General features: G+C 33.0%; 1 protein-coding gene across 1 annotated transcript in view; it reads right to left on the reverse strand.

Moving 5' to 3' along the window:
- MBD5 (methyl-CpG binding domain protein 5) overlaps positions 1-23730 on the reverse strand; it is a 402522-nt gene that overhangs the window by 313602 nt on the left and 65190 nt on the right. Inside the window, exons 3-4 of the mRNA XM_069540868.1 lie at positions 20008-20133; positions 18327-18424 (exon numbers count right to left, since the gene is read on the reverse strand). The gene's annotated coding sequence lies outside the window, so the exon portion shown is untranslated. The remainder of the gene's footprint in view (positions 1-18326; positions 18425-20007; positions 20134-23730) is intronic.

Raw genomic sequence — 23730 nt, forward strand, 5'->3', positions numbered from 1 at the left:
AGTAGCAGGATACAAAATTAATGCACAGAAATTTCTTGCATTCCTATACACTAATGATGAAAAATCTGAAAGAGAAATTAAGGAAACACTCCCATTTACCACTGCAACAAAAAGAATAAAATATCTAGGAATAAACCTACCTAAGGAGACAAAAGACCTGTATGCAGAAAATTGTAAGACACTGATGAAAGAAATTAAAGATGATACAGATGGAGAGATATACCTTGTTCTTGCATTGGAAGAATCAACATTGTGAAAATGACTATACTACCCAAAGCAATCTACAGATTCAATGCAATCCCTATCAAACTACCAGTGGCATTATTCACAGAACTAGAACAAAAAATTTCACAATTTGTATGGAAACACAAAAGACCCCAAATAGCCAAAGCAACCCTGAGAAAGAAAAATGGAGCTGTACGAATCAGGCTCCCTGACTTCAGACTATACTACAAAGTTACAGTAATCAGACAGTATGGTACTGGCACAAAAGCAGAAATATAGATCAGTGGAACAGGATAGAAAGACCAGAGATAAACTCACACACCTGTGGTCACCTTATCTTTGATAAAGGAGGCAAGAATATACAATGGAGAAAAGACAGCCTCTTCAATAAGTGGTGCTGGGAAAACTGGACAGCTACATGTAAAAGAATGAAATTAGAACACTACCTAACACCATACACAAAGATAAACTCAAAATGGATTAAAGACCTAAATGTAAGGGCAGACACTATAACACTCTTGAGGAAAACATAGGCAGAACACTCCATAACAGCAAGATCCTTTTTGACCCACCTCCTAGAGAAATGGAAATAAAAACAAAAATAAACAAATGGGACCTAATGAAACTTAAAAGCTTTTGCACAGCAAAGGAAACCATAAACACAACCAAAAGACAATCCTCAGAATGGGAGGAAATATTTGCAAATGAAGCAACTGACAAATGATTAATCTCCAAAATATACAAGCAGCTCATGCAGCTCAATATCAAAAAAACAAAGAACCCAATCCAAAAATGGGCAGAAGACCTAAGTCGACATTTCTCCAAAGAAGATATACAGATTACCAACAAACACATGAAAGGATGCTCAACATCACTAATCATTAGAGAAATGCAAATCAAAACTACAATGAGGTATCACCTCACAGCGGTCAGAATGGCCATCATTAAAAAGCTACAAACAATAAATGCTGGAGAGGGTGTGGAGAAAAGGGAAACCTCTTGCACTGGTGGTGGGAATGTAAATTGATACAGCCACTATGGAGAACAGTATGGAGGTTCCTCAAAAAACTAAAAATAGAACTACCATATGACCCAGCAATCCCACTACTGGGCATATACCCTGAGAAAACCATAATTCTAAAAGAGTCATGTACCACAATGTTCACTGCAGCTCTGTTTACAATAGCCAGGACATGGAAGCAACCTAAGTGTCCATCGACAGATGAATGGCACATATATACAATGGAATATTACTCAGCCATAAAAAGAAACGAAATTGAGTTATTTGTAGTGAGGTGGATGGACCTAGAGACTGTCTTACAGAGTGAAGTAAGTCAGAAAGAGATTAACAATACCGTATGCTAACACATATATATATATGCAATAAAAAAAAATGGTTCTGAAGAACTTAGGGGCAGGACAGGAATAAAGATGCAGACATAGAGAATGGACTTGAGGACACGGTGAGGGGGAAGGGTAAGCTGGGATGAAGTGAGAGAGTGGCATGGACAGATATACACTACCAAATGTAAAATAGATAGGTAGTGGGAAGCAGCCACACAGCACAGGGAGATCAGCCTGATGCTTTGTGTTCACCTAGAGAGGTGGGATAGGGAAGGTGGGAGGGAGATGCAAGAGGGAGGAGATATGGGGATGTACGTATATGTATAGCTGATTCACTCTGTTATACAGCAGAAACTAACAAACCATTGTAAAGCAAATATACTCCAATAAAGATGTTAAAAAAAAATTTAGGATGTCCTTAATGAATCTAGTCCGTCATGGCAAGATGTCTTGCTTTTCACAGCTGTTCATTCATGTTCTCTAAGGAAGTAGCTTAGGTAAATAACTAAATATCAAAACCAGGAAGATGCCTCTCAAGTTTTTTTAGACATAGTACATGGCTTTGTAAAAGAAACATGACTGAAGAACCAAGGTCATCTGACAGAAAAGGTAAGACATAAAAATAAACCAAACTAACTTAAAAACTTTCCAAATATTGAACAAGGGTTTCTGGGTCTTACATTGCCTAATTTTATAGGTGCTAGATATGAAGTCTTAGACAAGCTTGCTTGAATATTCTTCTACTGTTAGAGATACGTATTATTGTAAACAACAAAGAGATTGAAATAAAAGCTCGGAAAGAAATGTTATTTTCTTAAAGAAATCTCTTCTAAACAAGCTGTACATGTGAAAAAATATATTGGGATTAATTCACGCATTAACTATGCATACCTTTAATAAGAACTGAGATATATTATTGCTTACAATGGGGACATCAGCTATTCGAAATGCTTTACTTGTAAATAGTCTAGTCTTTAAAAAGCTCTATAAGGTAGGTAATGAAATCAGTGAAACCCAGTTTTACAGATGAGGAAACTCAGGTGCACAGAAGTTAAAGTTGCTCAAGTTCACACAACTGGAAAGAAGAAACACTGTTTAATAAAACGTAGAAGAGCTGATAATATAACTGAAGGATATTTTAGTTACTGCAGTCTTTATATGATGTAAATTCTAAAATAAAAAATGTTAAATCCAATGTAAAAATGGAGTACTGAGTATTTTTAATTCAACAATTTAAACACTGCCCCAAACAAACCAGAAACAGAAGGGAACTGCCTCAACTTGATACAGGGCATCATGAAAAACCCACAGCTATCATCATACTTAATGATGAGAGACTGCATGCTTTCTCTCCAAATCAGGAACAAGTCTTTTGCCCCTTGTATACAATATGATACTAGAGTTTCTAGGTAGGGCAATTAGGCAAGAAAAAGGAGAAAAAAAGAAAAAAGAAAGGAGAGCCAGATTTCAAAGGAAAAAGTAAACTGATCTTTATTTACAGAGGACATGATTTTTTTAATATGTAGAAAATCCTAAGGAATCCACCATAGAAACTACTAGAATAAGTGAGTTCAGTAAGACACCAGGATAAAAGACCAATATACAAAAGTCAGCTGTACATCAATACACTAGCAATGAACAATCTGAAAGTGAAATTAAGAAAACAATTCTATTTACAAGAGCCTGAAAAGAAAATACTTAGAAATAAACTTCTAAAAAGTATAAGACTTAAGCTTTAAATTTTTAAAACTACAAAATATTAAGATATTAAAGAAAACCTAAATAAGTTGAAGAATACGGCATACTTCTGAATCAGAAGACTTACCATTATTAAGACAGTAACAGTAATATTCCTGAAATTGTCTACAGAATAAATGCAAACACTATCAAATAATCTATCAAATTCTGCAGAACTGACAAGCTGATTAGGATTTCAAATGGAAATGCAAGAATAACCAAAATAATCTTGAAAAAGAATAACAAAGTAGAGAACCGACACTTCACAAAATGAAAACAATGTGATAATGGCACAAGAATACAGGTGTAGATTAATGGAACAGATCCAAGAGTCAAGAAATAAATCCTTACATTTACGGTCAACTGGTTTTTGACAAGGATTCTAAGACCATTCAATGGTGAAATAATAGTCTTTTCAACAAACAATGCTGGGTGTAATCAAATATCCATATGAAAAAGAAAAAAGTGGACCACTTCCTTATATCATACACAAACATTAACTCTAAATGGGTCACATAGTTTGCTGTAAGAGATATATTATAAAACTTTAAAAGAAAAGATAGGAATAAGTGTTTGCGACCTTGGGACAGGCAAAGCCTTCTTTAGATACGACAACAAAAACACAAGCAATAAAAGAAAAATAAAGTTAGACTTCACCAATATTAGGAACTTTTGTGTTATAAAGAATACCATCAAGAAAGTGAAAAGACAACCCACAGAATGGGAGAAAATATCTGTAAATCATGTACCTAATAGGGGACAACCCAAATGTCCATCAATTGACAGATGGATAAACAAAATGTTATAACCATATACTGAAATAAATGAAAAGGAATTAGGATACATACTGTAACATAGGCAAGCATTATGTTTACACGAGAGAAGCAAGTCACAAAAGACCACATATTATATGATTCTGTTTGTATGAAGTGTCCAGCATAAGCAAATCCATAGGAAAAAAACGAGTAAATTAGTGATTTCTTAGAGCTGGAGGGTGGGGAGAATAGGGAGTGACCACTAGTGGGTACATGGGGTTTTTGGGGGGTAATTAAAATACTCTAAAAATTGATTGTGTTGATTATTGCACTATTCTATGAATGTATTAAAAAATCACTGAATCATACACTTTTAGTGGGTGAATTATCAATATTTGGTATAAGTTACAGCTCAATAAAACTGTTAAAATAACTTAAATATCATATTTTTACCTTATATAAATTACTTGTGAGTGAAACCTACCTTAGGTGACCTGGGGAGATGCCCCCTTTGTGAAAGAGAAAAGGTTAAAATCCTCTTTGTCATGTGCTGCCTATTTTGACCAACACCAAGCTAGAACAGTTCTACTATTAAACTATTATCAGATATAATGGTTTAATATTAATGACTGTAAAGCTAAAATGATTAACTTTTAATAGTTTTTCTTGAAAATACAATTGATTTATAACAATAATTTAATACAGCAAATTAATTCATTCCTGTAATTGGGGGCACATTTTTGAAACTAACTTATTTGGTAGAATGAGACTATGTCACCCATTGTTTTAGTCAGTCCCTGGGGACATTACATAGGTTCACTCATCTTTTGTGAATATTTACTGAGTACTGATTATGGCGGCACTGTGATAAGTGCTGGGTATTCAGTGGTGACCATTCTTTGAGGGGTATGGTGGAATAATGGTAATGCCTACTTTAGTAATAAGCAGGACAAGATGTTTTGTAGTGTTTTATGCTTTATGGTAAAGACTTCCCAGGTCTCAAACAGTTTTTTCCTGTGTCCTGGAGCAGAACCCAAATTCTCTCTTAACTAAAGATGCAGCATGCTATAAGCATGAATTTTTAATTCCATCTGTATGACTATTTTTTTTCCTAGCTATGAGACCTTGAACAAGTTATTTAGATTCTCTGTGCCTTAATTTCTACATCAACAAAATGGGGATAATGGTTGCCCTTCACAGAAACTCCATTTTTTAATTGAAAAAGTAGAGAATAAATAGCCATAAGAAATCTATTTAAGAACTGTTATTGAAATTCTGTAGACGCTATAGCCATGTACCTTTTCATCATAATCTCCAAAGATGTTTTCACGTTGTAGAAATGCCTTTTTTCCCCCAGCTTCTCTTGTGGGTAATTACTTAAAAAAACAGTAAGAGAAATGATGTTTATGGAAAATTATTTGTAAGCTATATATATTTTTTCAACTCTTTTAGGTAGTATTCTTAAACTTTCACTACCAGAAGGCTAAAAACTCAAACTATGTTCTTATCTATATTATACAAAAAGGTATAAAATAACAAGGAATGACTTATTTGACCACTGTAATTTATGGAAAAGGACTGAACCTCTATTCTACAAGTTGATCATATTCAGTAATAAAAATTCCTATTTCCCAGCCAGGGAAACCCTGCAGCCAGACCTATCGATGTGCTGAAGAAGCCCAAGAGAGACAACAATACTATTAATGGAGATCTATCTACACAAATAGAAATTACTGGACGTAAGAGAAAAATCAGCAGCTCAAAAGAGAAGAGCAATGTGAACAAGCTGTGCAAATGGCACCCAATGAAGAAAAACAATGCAAGAAACAAGAGAGGTGACTGAAATTTTCTAATTTTGTTTTCAGTTACATTTGAGGGGTATTGTGGAAATAAAACAAGAATAAACTCCCACGGAAAAGGAGCAATCAATAATAAAACAAAACCAAAAAAGGTTGTACTATTCTACATACTCCCCCTAGTCCATGAAATTCAGATTTTCTCTACATATTCAGGTGTTATTTTTAAAATCAACCTGAGAAGCAATCGATTAAATCCACTGTTATTTTTATTTTTAATTCTTAGATGTTTAGTTTTCAGATGTTTGCTGTTGGCAGAAAGCAATGGTAAGATTCAGAGGTCTGGCAAGGCATTTCAAAGTCAAGTAGGACTCAGGAATTCTTTGTTAAGGGAAGTTCTGTGCACTAAAGGAGTGTGGCAGACATCCCTGGCTCCTGACCACTGAATACCACCAGTAGTCCTTTCTCAATCATGGTGATAACCTAAAAAGGACCCTAGCATTTCCAATATATCCCTTGGGGGAATATATAAGGGAGCTGAGAAGGAGCAGTACTAGCCACACACACATACAAAAGAGGTAAATACTTAAATGTAGAAAATAAAAAGATCTCTAGGATAGAATACAGGATGATAATTTCATAATCTTACAGTAGAGATTTCCTTTCTTAGCATGACACAAAGACCAGAAATCATAAAAGAAAAGATTGACACACTTGACTAAACCAAAATGTAGATATGATAAATTGGGGAAACATATTTATAACTTACAAAAGGGACAAGTAAATATTCTTAATATAAAAAATTCTCCCACAAACTTAATAAAAAAGAAACTATCCAAGAGAAAAACAAACAAAAGAAATGACTAGAAAATTCACTAAAGAAGAAAATTTATATAACAATAGGGATATTTTAGCACTTATTATGTACCAGATGCAATAGGTACATAGCATCTGCCTTACATGAATTCCGTTATTAAGGAGAGGCTATAGAATTCTCAACAATTCTACAAAGTGTCTTCTAATTTCAGATCAGTATTATAGTAAGGTCAATTAGCTTGCCAAAGTTACACAGCATGTCAATGATGGAGGCTGGGTTTCAAGCTCTAATACCAGAACTCAGAGTTTTATCACTGTTTTCTACCAGTAACAATGTCACTGCTACAGGTGTATTTAATGGAATAATAAGTACACAGATGTCTGTACAAGACAATAAGTGCACTCACTATTTATAACTGAGAAAAAAGTAAATAATCTAAATAATTATCAACAAGGAATTTATTTACTAACATATAGCATATCCACCATACCATGTAATATGCAGGAATTAAAAACAGTAAGGTAATTCTATGTAGCAATATGGGAATATTTTAGTAATATGTTGGTAGATTTTTAAAAATCAACTTGCAAAACAGAATTAGAGTATGATCTCATGTTATTTTTATTATTTACAATAATTAGTAAAAACATCCCCCTTTTGGAAAAAAAAGAAGGGAAAACTACATTCAACAAATCATTTCCTATATAAGCTCATAGGTTTTATATATTGGTAAAATGTCTTATGCTGTTACATAGGTATTACCTTCAATTTATACTGGAAATTTCTGATATGTTATTCCTAATGACAGCAGGTAATAACTAACTTATTCTCACCTCTAAACAATTAACCAACAATTTTATAGCTTGCTAAGAGATTATCTAGAGTACTCATAGTATTTAAGCCAGCCACCTTCCTTATTGGTTTTCTCTAAAAATTCCATTAAGCTATTTCAGGATAGAGTACTTTAAAAAAAAGTTGTTGAGCAACATGTATCAAAAATTTTAAAATTTCAATCCTCTTTGATCTAGCAATAGCTAGATTTTTCATTCAAAAGAAATTGTGACCACAGATTTATTTCATCAGTATCATCAGAGCACTAGTATAATAAAAAATTTAGATCAATCACAGGAAGCTGTTTAAATAAGTCATGGAACAACTACACAATATTATACAGCCATATAAAATAATAGTGCAGAAAAAATTAAATAACCTGGAAAGAGGTCCACAGTATATTGTTAATGACAAAATTCAAGTAACAAAGTGGCATATACAACATGAACTCATTTCAAAACTAGAAATCCCTAAAGAGAAAGATCTGGGAGGGTAAGCACCAAAGTGATTATCTCTGGATGGTGTAATTACATGTGATTTTAATTTTCCTCTTCTATATTTTCTAAAAGAAAAAATATTACATTTGTAATAACAAAATTAGTAGTTGAAAAAATTGAAAAGAATCAAAATTGTGTGCTGTGTTATATTTACCATATGGTATATAGTCATCTTCAGATTATTCATAGAGAGGGGAAAAATGGGGTACAAAAGCAAAGTGATGATCATTTATTAACCCAGTTCACCATCTTGTCCTACTTTTCCTAGCAGCCTCTTCCATGCTAAAAATTGGCTGTCACAACAGAATAAGGTGTACTTAGGCTACTCACATTCCACTGCAACACAGAAAGTAGTGAATGGGTCCTCCACGCATGTCATTTTAAGTTCCTCTATCCTCTAACAAAACTGGGGATGTCAACAACATTTTAATTAGAGATTGGAAGCTGTTAACAGTAAATGCCAAAAATATCAACAGTACAAGTTTGAGAGTAGTTACTATAAATCAGAAAGTTTTCCACAAGGTAATATTCCCAGCAGATGAAATACAATGTACCAATTTTTTAAGAGTTAAACTTTATGTGCAAAAGGGAAGCATCAATCATTGAAAGAATTATTATGAGAATTAAGAAGATGCTCTAAAGTCATACCACCTATTTCTCAACCAACCCCAACCTCACCTGAGGTATTACAGATGGAGAGAACGTGATAAAACCAGCAAGATTTTTAGCTATGGTTTGAAAATGCACAGCTGCAGATGCCATACAATAGAGGGTCCAACTCATTGTATGCTAGAGTAGAAGTAATATTGGTGATTGTTTTCTACATATCTGGTCTAATAAAACTTTTAGATTACCAAACTGATACCTGAATTTTAGAGCTAGTCAGAGGCAGAACTGGGCCTCCAAGGACTTCTGAGTCTAACTGAAAGAATTTTTAAAATTCCAAGTTCAGCACTTATAATAATAGACAAAATGAGATAGACAAGCCATAAACAGAATTATCATGGGGATTAGATTTAAATACAAATCAGTATAATTGGGTGGCAAAGTAGATAATGACTCAATGATAAGCATTTAAAAATTGTAAAATTTTAAGAGAAGAAATAGCACTTTAGACTCTTTTTATTAAGTATTAGAGACCACGAACTACAAAGAGGCTCATGTGATAATTCCTCATGCTTTTTTTTATTTTGAAATGTGTGAAAAATTCATAAAGACATTCATTTTGCACCCAGTAGAAAGTATTTGGTGCAAAGGTTTGCTAGGCCAGTTTAGAAAAACAATTCAAGAGAAGCTAATAAATGGTATAGTTTTTTAAAGAAAGAAAGAGCATTTTAGTTCAGGATATTTATGACAGAGCAGAACCTCCAATAAAAAATATACATGCTGAGGAGATTCCTTGGAGAACAGGATTTCAGTAGAGACATTAAAGGTTCTCACAAATGAGTATGTGTACACATACTCACACACACACACACACACACAAAATTTCTTATATAGGCTGAAAAAAAATGAATCAAAACAAATTGTTAGAGAAACAAATTGTTCTCTTTTACTACTAAAGAGATATAGTTGTAGATACAGAATAGCTAAATTTAAATTCTGTGACACTATACATCAAAGTTACAAAAATATATTTCACTTTTCCAAGATCTCTGAAAACTTGCAAACTTAAGGAAAGTTCCAATAATAGTACCTCCAGAGAACACCTAATAACTTCCACCTAGTTTAACATATTTTTAACCACTTGCCACATTTGCCCTCCCCCCTTTATGGGTATGTGCTTGTGTGTCTGCATATCTGTATCTATACATACACTTTTTTTTTTGCTGAACTATTTGAGAGTTACTTGTACATACTGCAGCACTTGATTGATGTATACTCTTCAGTATGTATCACCCAAGAATAATGATACTCTCTACACAATTGTGATAATATAATTATCACATGCAGGACACTTTACATTGATAATATGATATAATTTATAATCCATATTTCTATTTTACCATTTGTCTCCCAAGCCATTTGCCTTTTGTTGGTTTTACTGTTTTGTTTTTTTTTCAAATTATGATCCAATCAATCTTCATTCTCCTTTCATCTAGAGCATTTCTCCAATCTTGTCTAGTTTTTCACATCACTGACATTTTGGAAGTCTAGATCACTTGTTTCTCAGACTATTTCTCGATTTGAATCTGTCTGGTTAATTCCTCACGAATAGATTTAGGTTAAACATTATTGGCAGGACTATAACAAAGGTGCATCTTTTCCTTCTGAGGTGCAACATATTAGGAAGCACATGATGCCACACTGTCCTTTATTGGTGTTTTGAAGTTTAATCGTATGGTTAAGATGGTAGCTGCCAGATTTCTCCATTTTACAGGTAATATTCTAATTAATAAGTGACCTGTGAGGTGATACTTGGAGACCATGTGAATATCCTGTTTCCAAGCAGTCTTTTTACCCAATAATTTTAGCATCAACTGGTGACTGAGGCCTTAATTATTACAATCGTTGTAAAGAAAAGTGATTTTCCATTTCTTTTATCCTTTCTACATTTGTTAGATGGCATTCTGTAAAAAGGCACTTTCCCTTCATCCATTCTTCTCTCTAATTTCTTTTATGTATCAGTGTGGACTTACAGATTATTGTTTTTAATTTGGTGTGTTACACTCCATTTCTACCATTATTTTTTTGATTTGGGACATAATTGTCTCAAATATGTTCAGAGGGAGCCCCCTTAAAGCTAGCTCCTATGCTCTTTGGACATGTCTGTTCAGTTTTTAAGCCTGTTCCAAAATACATTTAAAAATAATGACATTTCAAAACAAAAGTCAATATTATATCAAATAGAACTCTACTAGAAGTACTCCCTCCAAACTCAGGAATAAAAATAAGGATATTAATTATTACCAATATTATTCAAAGTGGTTTTGAATATATTTTACATATGTAAAACAACAGAAAAAGAAACATAAGGAATTAATATAACATAGGAAGAGGTAAGATATTATTTTGATGAAATGTACACTATGAAATCTAAAAGAATCAGTGCAGAAATTATAGCATTAATGAGTAGCAATTTTTCCAGATGTAAGTTAAACATGCTAAAGTAATATCATCAAGTTACAACTAGGTAGAAAATAGAAAGGAAGAAGAGACTTCATTCCAAATAACGAGGAAAAACTGCATTATTTAGAATGTAATTTAATAAGAGCTGCATTTAATCTCTATGAAGACAACCATTAAACCTAATTAGTATATTTAAACTATGACTTAAATAAATGGAGACATGTTCTTGAATGGGTGGCCATAATATTATAAAATGAGTTTTTTAGTTAAACATAGTGGATTATACATATGTTCCTTTCTACTCCTTCTTGAAACACCATTTAAAAGATAGTAAATGTATATATACATTTTAAATTATAATACTATAAGAAAAAAAAAGAAAGGAGACAAAACAGATAGATAGAAGGTATCAATATACTTTTTGAAACTGGAAACTGAATTGATTAAAAATAACCCAAAGGGTGAGAAAGGTAAGGGAGAAAGAGAAGGAGGTAGGCAGGAAGCAGGGGAGGAAGGGAGGGGAAGAGAGAGAGACAGAGAAGGCAGTTTTATCGCAGAACTTCAGAAAAGCTAAGGAATTGTATTTCTGGATAGAAGGGTATAATAAGGTAGGGCTTCGTTCACAATTTTTTAAAAGAGGATGCCATACTGATCTTCCCTACTCTGGAGCCAGGTGACTACTTAAATAGTTGACTCAAGTTTTATTCCGTAAAAGTTTGAACCAAGAGGCTTTAGATTATGAGTCACCAAAAAGAGTTGAGAGTGGAATAATTTGTCTTATTTAACAACTGGGATTAAGTAAAGGTTTATTACACCACTCCCTTTCCTCCGTTTCCACTGATTGCCTCCCAGAATTCTGGCATACAGGGTTTTCCTCCAGAGACAAGATACTGGAAAATTCCTCTCTGAGTAATCTGAACTGCCTAAGAGTAAATACCTGCAGATACTGACATTTGGTGACCTCCCAACAAAGAGATCAGTTCATCGTGCATTCAAAGCTCAGTGAAGCTCTCCGATCAACAAGCTCTGCTCATAGTACACAGAGATAGGAATTCAAACCACATAAACAGAAAAACTGAACGTGGAGAAACATACATTCAGGGAACAGAAGAAACTTCAAAAAATGTATTTAAAAACCTCACAGAAATAAGAAACTATATTGTATCCAGGAAGCAAGAATCAGAAGCTATAAAAAAAGAAACTCTCAGAGAACAAGATCGATCAATGGAAAAAAAAAGGCAGAGTTTTAAAGTGGATTCAAATATAAAGCTAAAAACTCTTCCCTAAGGTAGAAACAAAATGATAGAGAAATGAACAATAGGAAACAAAAGATACGACAGTAAGAGTAAGAGGTCCGGTATCCAAATAAAAGGAGTTCCAACATGGTCAATAACAGCAAATTAGAAGACAGGAAACCATCAAAGAAATAAAACATGAAAAATCTGCAAATGGAATACCCAGGTCAAAGGATGAAAACTGAGCAAACAACAAGGTGAATCATTAAGAGAGTAGAAAGCACTGAGGAAAAAGAGAAGGTTCTAAAAGATTCCAGAGACTGGGCAGGGAGAACTCCTGTGCCTAAGATGAGACTCTGAAAGGTTACTGTTCTTTTAACAACAATACTAGAAACTAAAAGATAATGGTCTCAAAAACTCTGAAATAGATATGGGATTCAGGAAACTGAATTAGAACTATTTTTCATCCCTGCTAATATTTCCTGTTAATGATTACGGAGCACAATTTTACAAACTTTAATGGAAAAAGCTTAGATAAATCAGACATACAATCAGACAAACCTGGATTGAACTCTAGCTCAACTTCTCACTAGATTTGTAATCAATGGGTTATTTAGCTTCATTTTCATGAGAGAATAATAATGCCTAACTCCTAGAATTGTTCTAAGATTATACATAACTTTTATGAAACACCAAAAAGGTATTTGATAATGTGTTACCATTATTTTCAGAACTATCATTTGTATTATTTAATTGAAGTGCTAGCTGTAATAGATAAATGCTAAAAAAAGTAAATATTTAAACAATTGTAGAAAATATGTTAAATTTTAGTAATTAAATAAACAGAATATCAATATGATGTGGTCATCAAATTGATCACTGCAAAGCTATGTAGAAACATGGAAAAATAGAAATTGTCAAAGAAAATGTCAGATTATAAAATATATGTACATAATAATTTTAACTACAAAAAAATATATATGCCTAAGCATTAGAATTGAAAAGTCAATATACAGAAATATAAATAGTTTTATTAGAGTACTGGCATCTTGAATTATGATTCTTATTTAAGAATTTACTTAACGGCATGTTATCTATTAATAGTGTTCAGATCACTGTAGAAACTACGAATAAGTAAAAAGAATATGTGTTAATAATCACCCCAAACCTCATGCCCAAGAGCTATTAATTTTGACTTTTGCAATGGATTATGATTATATATATACACACCATTGTTTTTTAAAAATTAGATTGTATATTTTAACTTGCAACCGTCTCTGTTTCCCCTCAACAAATTACCACAAACTTCTTTTGATGGCATTCAAAGAAATCTTTTAAAATTGCATTTAGCATTTCATTATTTGGATGTTTCACACTCAACTCAACCCATTCTCTTATTGTGAGGTAAATGTTTGTTTCCAATATTTTAATTTTCTGTAAAGTGATGTAATGTCCACTCTTATGGCTAAATCTCTATACATACCTTTAATTGTTTTTATAAATTTGTAGAAGCGAAATTTATGTGTCATAAATATAAATCTTTTAACTTGGATATACACTGCCAAACTGCTCTGCACAGGAGTTGTAGCAATTAACATCTTTGCCAATAAGAGATAAGAAAGTTTCTGGATTTTTGAATGCTTGTTAATTTGGGGTTTCAAATTCTGTTTCCTTCCTTCTTCCTTTCTTTTCTTCTTAACTTTTCTAATTTGATAAGAAAAACGGTACTGTATAGTTACTTCTATCAGTATTTCTTGGATCACTAATGATTTTAAATATTTGAAACATTCATGTCTGGGTATGTCTGCTGTCCAAATTTCTTGAAGCACCATGCTCAGAGTCAGTTTGGGACTTTAGTCTTGGCTTTGCCATTTACAAGCTGTATAACGGACTTCTATATCCTGTAACACGAGTATCACCTGAAAACAACTAAAATAAAATAAGAAATATAAAAAATACTTAAATGATCCCATGAGGTAAGAAAAAAAGTAAGGAATTCTGGGGACAAGACTAAGTGAAGACTGGTATTCAGAGTAGTAAGGTAAGCACTTGAGTTGTCTTTTGTCTTAAGAATATTTGCTGAATCAGCTGAAGTTGAGTATTAATTTTTGAGGCCTCAAAAGGTAGGATGTCTAACAGCAGACCCCACCCCCCAAGAGTGCTGGGGCCACAAAGCACTACTCACTTAGTATAAGAGTTAGTTAGACACAATAATGATGATCATGATAATAATAGGAAACACTTATAGAACTTACTGCGTTCTAAGTGCTTCAAAGATATTAACTCATTTTATCCTCAGAAAACCCATAAAAAGGGCACCATTATAATCTTTATCTTAGAGATCAAGACACTGAAGAACAGAAAGGTTAAGTAATTTGTTCAAGGTTAGCAGTAGAGCCAAAATGCAAATTCAGACAGTCTGGGTCTAGGCACAATGCTCTTAAGCATTATGCCATAACACCCCCACCCTCTTGCTTCCTTCCCTAAGAGGAAATGTAAGGGAAATTGCCTATACAGAACTTTGACACTGGATGGATGGGAAAAATAAGTCCTCTCTGATAATTTGTAATCACGAGCTAACCCTCACTGCAGTCTGCAGTCTGAAGTCTCACTACTCTTTTGCTCCACAAAATCTCAAGCCAAGATTTTAAAGTGGTCCTATATTAATAGTATCATACTAATACTGTCAGGCATCTGATGGAAACGAATGTACACCTTGAAACACAGGTATCAAAATACTTTCACATGTAAAATTCAAAGAAAAATGAGTAGCTCAAGATTTTAAAAATCATTTAAATATATTAAAAAACAAGTCATCATATGTAAAACAAATAAACAACGTATGGCAGAATCCCTCCTAAGAAGTTGCCAGGTATTAGAATTACTGCACATACAATAAATATGTTTAATATGTTTCAAGAAGTAAAAAGTTTAACAATGTAAGAAAAGATGAATTCTGAAAAAAGAGAATTTTTAAAAATGCAAAGTATGATAAAGCAAAAGAAGTCAATCAATAGGTTAAACAGTAACTTCAAAATAGTTGAAATGAGAATTAGAGAACTGTAATCGAGAAATGAATATATTATGTCAGATGTAATCCTGAGACATAAAGAGGCATGGAAAATATTGCAAACAGATCTCATGTACATCTGAATTAAAGCTCTAGCAAAGACAGAAAGAGGTAGAGGATATATTGGAAGAGTGAAACTGTTAATACAAGAAAAAGAAAAGACATCAAAAGCAAACAGAAAAGAAAGATAAATTACATTCAAAGGACTGACAGACCAATAATTAAACTTTTGAAAGAAAAAGAATCCACAAGACAGTGAAATAATAACTTTAATGGGCTAAAAGAAATTAACCTAGTAACCTAGAAGTTTATACCCAATAAAATTCTTCTAACAATGAGAGTGAAATAAGGTCATTTAGAGATAAAGACTGAGAGTGTTTATCACTCTCATGTCCTCATTGAATTTATTTTCAATCAAAAGTTCTGAAATGCCTAAAGAATGATGAGGTGAAAAAAAGTGGTAAATATAAACAATATTAACATTATAAAATAGGATATTTATTTCTTACAGAATTAAAAACATAAGCAAAAATATATAAATTTGAAAAAGGTAAGCAGAGTTAAAATATTCTCTTCTAAGGTCTTTTTGTTTGGGTAGAGAGTAAAGGTATGTATATAATTTAAACAGTATACATGATAACATTTCTAGGGTAAGCAAGTATAACCTCCAAACCAGTAGGAAAAAAAATGAATGAGAAAAAAATAGTGAAGAATGCACAAAGAAGTCAATAAAAGAAAGAAAGAGAAACAAAGAAATGATGGGAAAATAAATATACCAAATTAAATGGCAGAAATAAACCCAAATACATCAGTAATTACAATAAACGTAAACTGGCTGTATAGTCTAGTTAAAAGATAAAAATTGTCAGATTGGATTTAAAAAAACTTAGCTATATTGTTCTCTTTTCAAAAGATACATCCATAACATAAATAAAAGTACAAAATGAAAAAAGATATTAATACAAATATCAAAATTATATTAATATAAGGAAAAAAGCATTACTAGAAATAAAGAGGATCATTGTTAAATGATAAAAAGTTTACTTCTTCAGGAAAATATAACAATAACAAAGTTGTACACAGCTAACGATCTCAAAATATATAAAGCAAAACTTGACAAGAAAAACTAAACAAACGATGTAAAATGGGAGCTTTATAGTTTAGCTTAGTAACTGAAAGGTCAAGAAGACAACGTCATAAGAACATAAAAGATTTGAACAATTACCCTTATCTAATGGACATATGTATAAAATGATACCCAGAGCTGTAAAATACACGTTATTTTCAAGTACATTTCCAAAATAGAACATTTCAAAAGCTGATCACAAACTAGGCCACAAAAATAAGGCTCAGCAAGTTAAATAACTGATATTATACAAACCACATTCTTTAACAACAATGAGATTAAGATAGAATTTAATAACAAAAAGATAACTAGAAATAATTCAATTGTTTTGAAAATAAGCAGCATACTTCTAAATAACTCGAAATGGAAATTGGAACTAAATATTCAGAACTAAGTGACAACCTAATATGAAAACCTATGGTATATGTGAAAATCAATAACTGAAGAGAATTTTATAACCTTAAATGCCTTCTATGGAAAAGGATGAAAATTAGTGACCTGAGAATCCAATAAAACAGGCTTTATAAAAGAAACACAATACACTTTAAAAAAAAAAAAAAAAAAAACAGGAGTTGAAAAAAGCAAAAGACAAGAAATAATTAAAATAAAAACCCAGAAACTGATGAACCAGAAAATAAAGATAAAATAGAGGTGACGGGAAAGCTAAAAATTGACTCTCTGAAAAGCGTAAAACTTCAAACCTCTGGATAGATTCATTAAAAAGTTGTAAGGAAGAAAGGAAGAAAAAAAGGGAGGGAGGGAGGAAGCGAGGAAGAGAAGGAGGAAGGGCAGGCATGCAGAAATAGCTAGTGTCAGAAACTACATAACTACAGATGCTGCAGACATTAAAATAATAAGAGCATATTAAAATAGCTTCATGCCAATACATTTGAAGACAGATGAAATGAACAAACTAGAAAAATATAGCTTACTGCCACTGATTCAAGATTAAATAGAAAATTCTGAACAAAACTACTAAAGAAATTGAATCAACAGTAAAAATCTCCTCACAAATAAAATTCCAGATTCAGCTGTACAATCTAAGGTGTTATTTAACCTCTATGATTCTTTGTTTACTTATTTATGATATCCCATATTATCTCGTAAGTATTATGCTATCTCGCAAGCAATTTAATTTGAAGATTATATAAAAAAGTACATAAGGCAATCTGTGAACTCTAAGGTGTTACAAAAACTATAAATATTATTCACCTAATTTTAGATTAAAATCAGAAAGCCCATAACTTTAAAAAGACACATTCCAAAGAATCTTCCACAAAGTAAAATTTTCTCCAAAAGGCAAATCTTATTTTGCTACTGCATCCACTGAATACCTAATGATACATTCTTTGGGAGGAAAACTGGCCACAAAATAATACAACTGCAAATTAAAAATTCTGAAAAAATTTAGAGTAACCTTTACAAATAGTCAATATTGTGTGTTAAAAACTTAATGACAAAGTTACAAAATGTAGTTTAAGTAGTAACTATTTTTTGTTTAGTGCAATAGGTTAAAGATCCAAAGAAACAAAAAATAATATTGCAGAATGGGATGAAGAAGCATAACAAGACAATGTTTCATGGGTAATGAGTTAATGCTTTTTCCTTGTGAAACATAACCTTCTATGAATGTGCGCTTCATAAAATACCTATAAATCTATTCATATTCATCTTTTCATGTATGCTTTCATTCAACAAAGATGTTAGTGCCTACCAGGTATGAGGCACAAGTTTAGATGTTGAGGATACAAAGATGAAAAACAGTGAAGCTCACAACAATTTTACAGTCCAGTGAAGGAGACAGAGATATATAAAGAGAAGTACCTGAGTATGCACAGGATACTACAGATGTTCACAGAGGAGGTACACCTAATGCAAAATGAAAAGATCGGAGAATGTCCGCAGAAGGGATGACTTCTAAGCTGTGTATGAGAGAAGAAATTAGAGTTAGCTAGGGGGAGACGGCTGGCCATTCCAGGAGGAGGGAACTCAGGCCACTGCTGTCACAGCTCCTCATGCCCCCTCTTACAACCTCATCATGCATTAATATGTTACATTACACTGGTCAAGCATGGCACCTGTCACAAAAATTATTTCATAAAGAACAGGATTTTAAATTTACTATTGGATAATGCTAAAAATGAGCTTTAATAATGTGAGTTATATAATGTGTTTAAATTATTCTCCTAAGTCTGGCAAGATACCTTAAATTTATTTTGAAATCAAACTTTAGACATCCATGTTTGACTAAAATACAGTGAAATTAAAAAAAAAATCATGCCCATGTTGTTTCAGTTTTCCATATAGTGATATAGCTAGAAATTATAAGAAGCCAAGGGAAGTATGACGGGATGGGAAAGTCGGGGGAGAGTTGGGCGTATCTCTGGTCCAGAACAAAGAAAGGGCACTTCACTGAATTCTGAGGCTACCTTTCCAAACTATTCCATGTACTAACTTGCCACCTTAGTATGCAGCATGTATCAGAATGTCAACAGGTTGTGTGTTTTCCTGAAAAGGTTCCCTGAACTAAGGCCACTATCCTGGGCTCTTCTTCTAGGACTGATTGGCTTTGGGGATTGTTTCTTATACCACTACTTCTATCTTAACTTTTCTATAACTCCAGTAACATTTACCCATGAACCACTAAATTAAATATTAAAGTATTTTCAAGGCCATAATGTTTTCAATTGCATTAATTTTGATCTCTGTAAGAAATGCACTCTACCATTAGGGATAGCTGTTACTCTGAAGAGGAAAAAAGTCACTGATGGAAAGCAAAATAATAGAAAGATCAAGTAGTAAGTAGCAACACAGTTGGGGCTGTGTTTGGCTTTGGTACAGTAAAGAAAAAGTTGATAATGTACATTTTGTTTTCTTCATGCTGCTTACATGGATACATGAGAAATTTATTCTAAGGCAACAGTCTGATTTCTCACAGAATGCTCTATTTTCTTACAGGAACTTATATTCTGATTAAATTTTTCCCATCTATCTTCTCTTGGTGAGTAGGAATGTTCTAGTCTTATACAACATAATAAATCATGCTTTTCATAGTTTCTTTTGTCTGACTTTAAAATTTCTTTAATTTGCCAATGAACAGACTGTGAGCTCCTAGTAGGGCCAATGTTCTGTTCTTATAAGTCTTCTGCTTTGTAAATGCCTACTACAAACAATCCAGGTTTATATATTCAGCTAGCTGAATAAAACAAGCGATTCTGATCACTCACATAAATGTTACATCAAAATCAAAATACTCAGCTGAGAAATATTACAGAAAAACTACAGGTACTGATACTAAATTGAAAGAACTCAGCATTTGGAGTTAGACGGATCTGGCTAGAATCTTATTGTCACTACTATGTCATAGCTGTGTAACAGATAAGCTACTTCATTTCTTCTAGCCTTTTGCTTTCTTCTCTTGAAATAAACAGAATAACATACACTCTTCAGAGGATTAAATGAGGTAACAAATATACAGCAACTAGCAAAAAATAGTGGACATTACCATTTTCAACTCTGCTTTTTATCAAAGTAGATGGGGAGGTCTTTCTTAGGTCAGTGACTTTGAGATTTGGCTGAAGTAGATGAAAGCAATATCCTGTTTAACTTCATGCCCAGATCAACCTTGTTCCTACAATATTTTTGAGGCAGAAGAAAGGAGGATGGGATGGATTAGAACAGCAAACTTGAAAACAAGACTAGATACATGACTTTTAAACATTTTCCTTCTAATTTAATTCAGGCCCACCTGGATCACTTTAAATTGGAGGATTCTGTAAATGGTTAACATAGGCTAAGTGAAACAACAAAGAGCTTGATTTGCATTTATGGGTATGTATTATGTATGTATATAGAGAGTGTTCAACGTATTTGTGTATGTATATACACGCATGTGTGAGTACACATACATACCTTACACAAACACACATAAGACAAATCTACGCATGGGAAAATCAGGACCAAACAAAGAAAAACAAAAAGAAATGTAATGAGTTGTAGTTTAAAATTTAACATCTATTTTTACTGAAAGAACACAATTTTTAAAAAGTTTAGTATTCAGTTTATATTATAGCTGAGGCTAGTAGTCAGTATAGTGAAATAAAATGAGGTTAAAAAAACAAACCCAACACTCTCCTAACCTAGCTAGCAAGCATAAAGATGCTAAAGTAGTACTGAAGTTCCTTTACTTAAATTTATTTTAGGTTCTGAAAGGATGTGCATTTAATTTCATTTATTTATATGTTTAAGGTGACAGCATACAAGCATTAGTTATATTGTAGTTTTATCTCTGTTTTAATTTTAAAACTTTGTTGATTTTTCTTTGAACCATGTCTAGCCTTCTTTTCTGCTTTTGCACTTATTGGACAGGATGGAGCTACTAACATTTATAAAATACCTCAAAAGTAATGTCAAAGACATCGTGGATGAATAACCGACAGGTGAACTATAAAGGGAAATTAATGACTGTTACTGGTGCAGTGGAACATAGATTTGATCTTATTTGTGAACATTCTTAAGTGAGGAATATGAAAGATTGTACCTTCCAAAGATGCTAATCAATAAATCAATCCTTTCCCACATTCTCTTCTTACAATGTGACTGACACTCCTCCCACTGAGAGGTAGGTGGTATTTTCCCTTCCCTTCAACATGAGCCCATGACTGTTCTAACAAGTAGAATATGGTAAAGATGATTAGGTCACCTGAGGTTAGATCATAAAAAGTATATAAAACTTCCACCTAATTTTCTTCTTCTTGAGACACTTGCTTTTGGGTCCTGGTCCCCATGCTATGAGGAAACTCAAACTAGCCCATGAGGAGACCATACAAAGTAGTCCTTTTAGAGAAGAATTAATTCCCCAAGCCAACATCCAAAATTAATTGCTAAAAAGTTGAATGAACAATGATGCAGATGACTTTAGCTCTCACAGACTTCCAATCCTCAAGCTGGACCCCAAACATCATGGAATTGAGACAAACCATCCCCACTATGCCCTGTCTGAAATCCTGACCCAGAATCTGTGAGTATAATAAATGTATGTTCTATCCCATTAGTTTCGGGTAATTTGTTATGCACCATTAGATAACTGGAATAAGGTACTTCCATACATGCAAGTTTGAGACTCTGGCATTTGAGGCCTATGTATAGAGGTTTGTACTTGTATGAAAATCTGAGTATATCTCTAATGATGGAGATGGGGAAGACAGTGGGGGTTAACATCCGATCTAATTTTCCCAGTCAATATATGGCTTTTGCTTTCTCTTGCATTAGGGACATTCTATTCTATTCTCTCAGCCTGAACATTCATCCTCCCCTGTGACCCAACACTCACTCTGATCTTCATCTCCTCAAAGGTCTTAGGTCTTACATGAAATGTCACATTCTCCCAGAAGACTCATCTGACTGCTAAGGAATGGATTTAGGTGCCCCTTCTATTAGATTTTAGTGAATTTATCACACTATGTTCCAGTTATTTATCCCTCCATCCTACTAGCCTGTAAGCTCCTTGAGGATATGAACTTTCTTATTTACTACTGCATACCCAGCATCAAGTAGTGATGGATGATCAATAAAAATCATCTTGATAAATGAGTATATGAATGAATGAATGCTTCTCTCTACCTCTACCCTGCTATAAAGGACTGAAAGGCAAGACCCTGGAAAGCTGGAGAAAGTAGATATTCAGAAACTGCAGGTTAGACGGGAATGAACAAAGACACAATGAAGTTAGCAGCTAAAGTCATAGGGTCTGATGAATTTCAGAGACAAAACAGTCTCCATTCTGGTTTCAGAAAATTCTGCAAATCAGACTCAGTTCTCCCTCAGTTTGTCTTACCTTTCTCTCCTGACACACACTTTCATTTCCTCATGTTACCTTGGTTTGTAGACCCTCATGATAACCTCCAGAAATTCAAAATCTCCTAATTTATCCAGGTCTGCCATTAAAAATGCCCCATACTTAGGATCATACAGCTGGCAGTTTTCAAGACAGTACTGATTTCATACATTTTTTTCTTTTCATTAATCTAAACATCAATCTACATGAAATAATATCATTATAAAAACTACCATATAAACGCATTCATGAATTGATAGAAGTGTAAGATGGATCCCAATTTTCTGGAGAGAAAAAAAGGACATCTGACTAAAGATTCCAAAATTATGCTCCAATTCTTGGAAGTTTTTGCTTCCATTCCTTAGTACTGATTTAAACTAAGTATCAATTTAATTATAACAATTAACTCTAGAGTATGAATCACTTTATCCCTCCCCAGGGATTATCAACGGGAGATGAGGGACTTGTTTCCTTAAACAAATTACCCAGTAAAGAATTACTTTTGAGTTAGGAATATCTTTCAGCATTCACTGTCTACTGCAGGTAGTGTATACAAAAAGTCTCTCAAGGAGTACAAGTCTATGCTTTTTGCAGGCTTGTATATTTATCCCTCTTCCTCGTTGTCACCTACTAGATAACTTCCTCTTCAAAAACTTCTTTCATTTTTTATCCCCTTGCACCTGGCTCACAGGCTTTTATTTTTACCCCAAAGTTGCAATCAACCAGAGTAACCACAATATGCTACATTAATAATCCCATACTTGTCTTCCATTTCTTGATTTTTCTTAGTGATTCAATCTACCATTTTTTTCCATGGGCATGTCCCAGATGTCATTACTGCTCTACCCTCAAAATAATAAATTTAGACATTCTACTCTCTGATCATGACCTCCCAACATCCCAGCATTCTCTACTAATTACAATCCAATATATATACATTCTCAAGGCAAGTCATCTCCAAAGTAGGAAGTGTAAGACAATTGTAAGACAAGTGTCTTAAAATACACTTGTAAGACAAGTGTAAGACAATCCTGTAGAGCACAAGATGAAAGTCTTAGAACTTTTTAATCTTTCATTATTTATATTTTATATTTTTATAGTTTATATTTTTGTAGAATATATAAAGTAGGTTGCAGGTTATACAAAGTAGATTTTATTATACTTATGTAATTTAATATATTTTTAATAAGCTTTATATAAAGTATATGAGCATACAAGTAAATACATATAATTTATAAATACATATATACATCGATGGTATGTGTTAAAAAATTGAAGACCATTTCATTGGCTACTTTCTACCTTTTGTTCTTTCTCATTACTGCCTTCCCTACTCTGTTTTTATTGCGTTGTACATCACGTAAGCCACTCCCCTGTCAATATATTCAATTC

Source organism: Delphinus delphis, chromosome 7 (assembly GCF_949987515.2).
Source record: "Delphinus delphis chromosome 7, mDelDel1.2, whole genome shotgun sequence".
NCBI classification, from domain to species: Eukaryota; Metazoa; Chordata; class Mammalia; order Artiodactyla; family Delphinidae; genus Delphinus; species Delphinus delphis.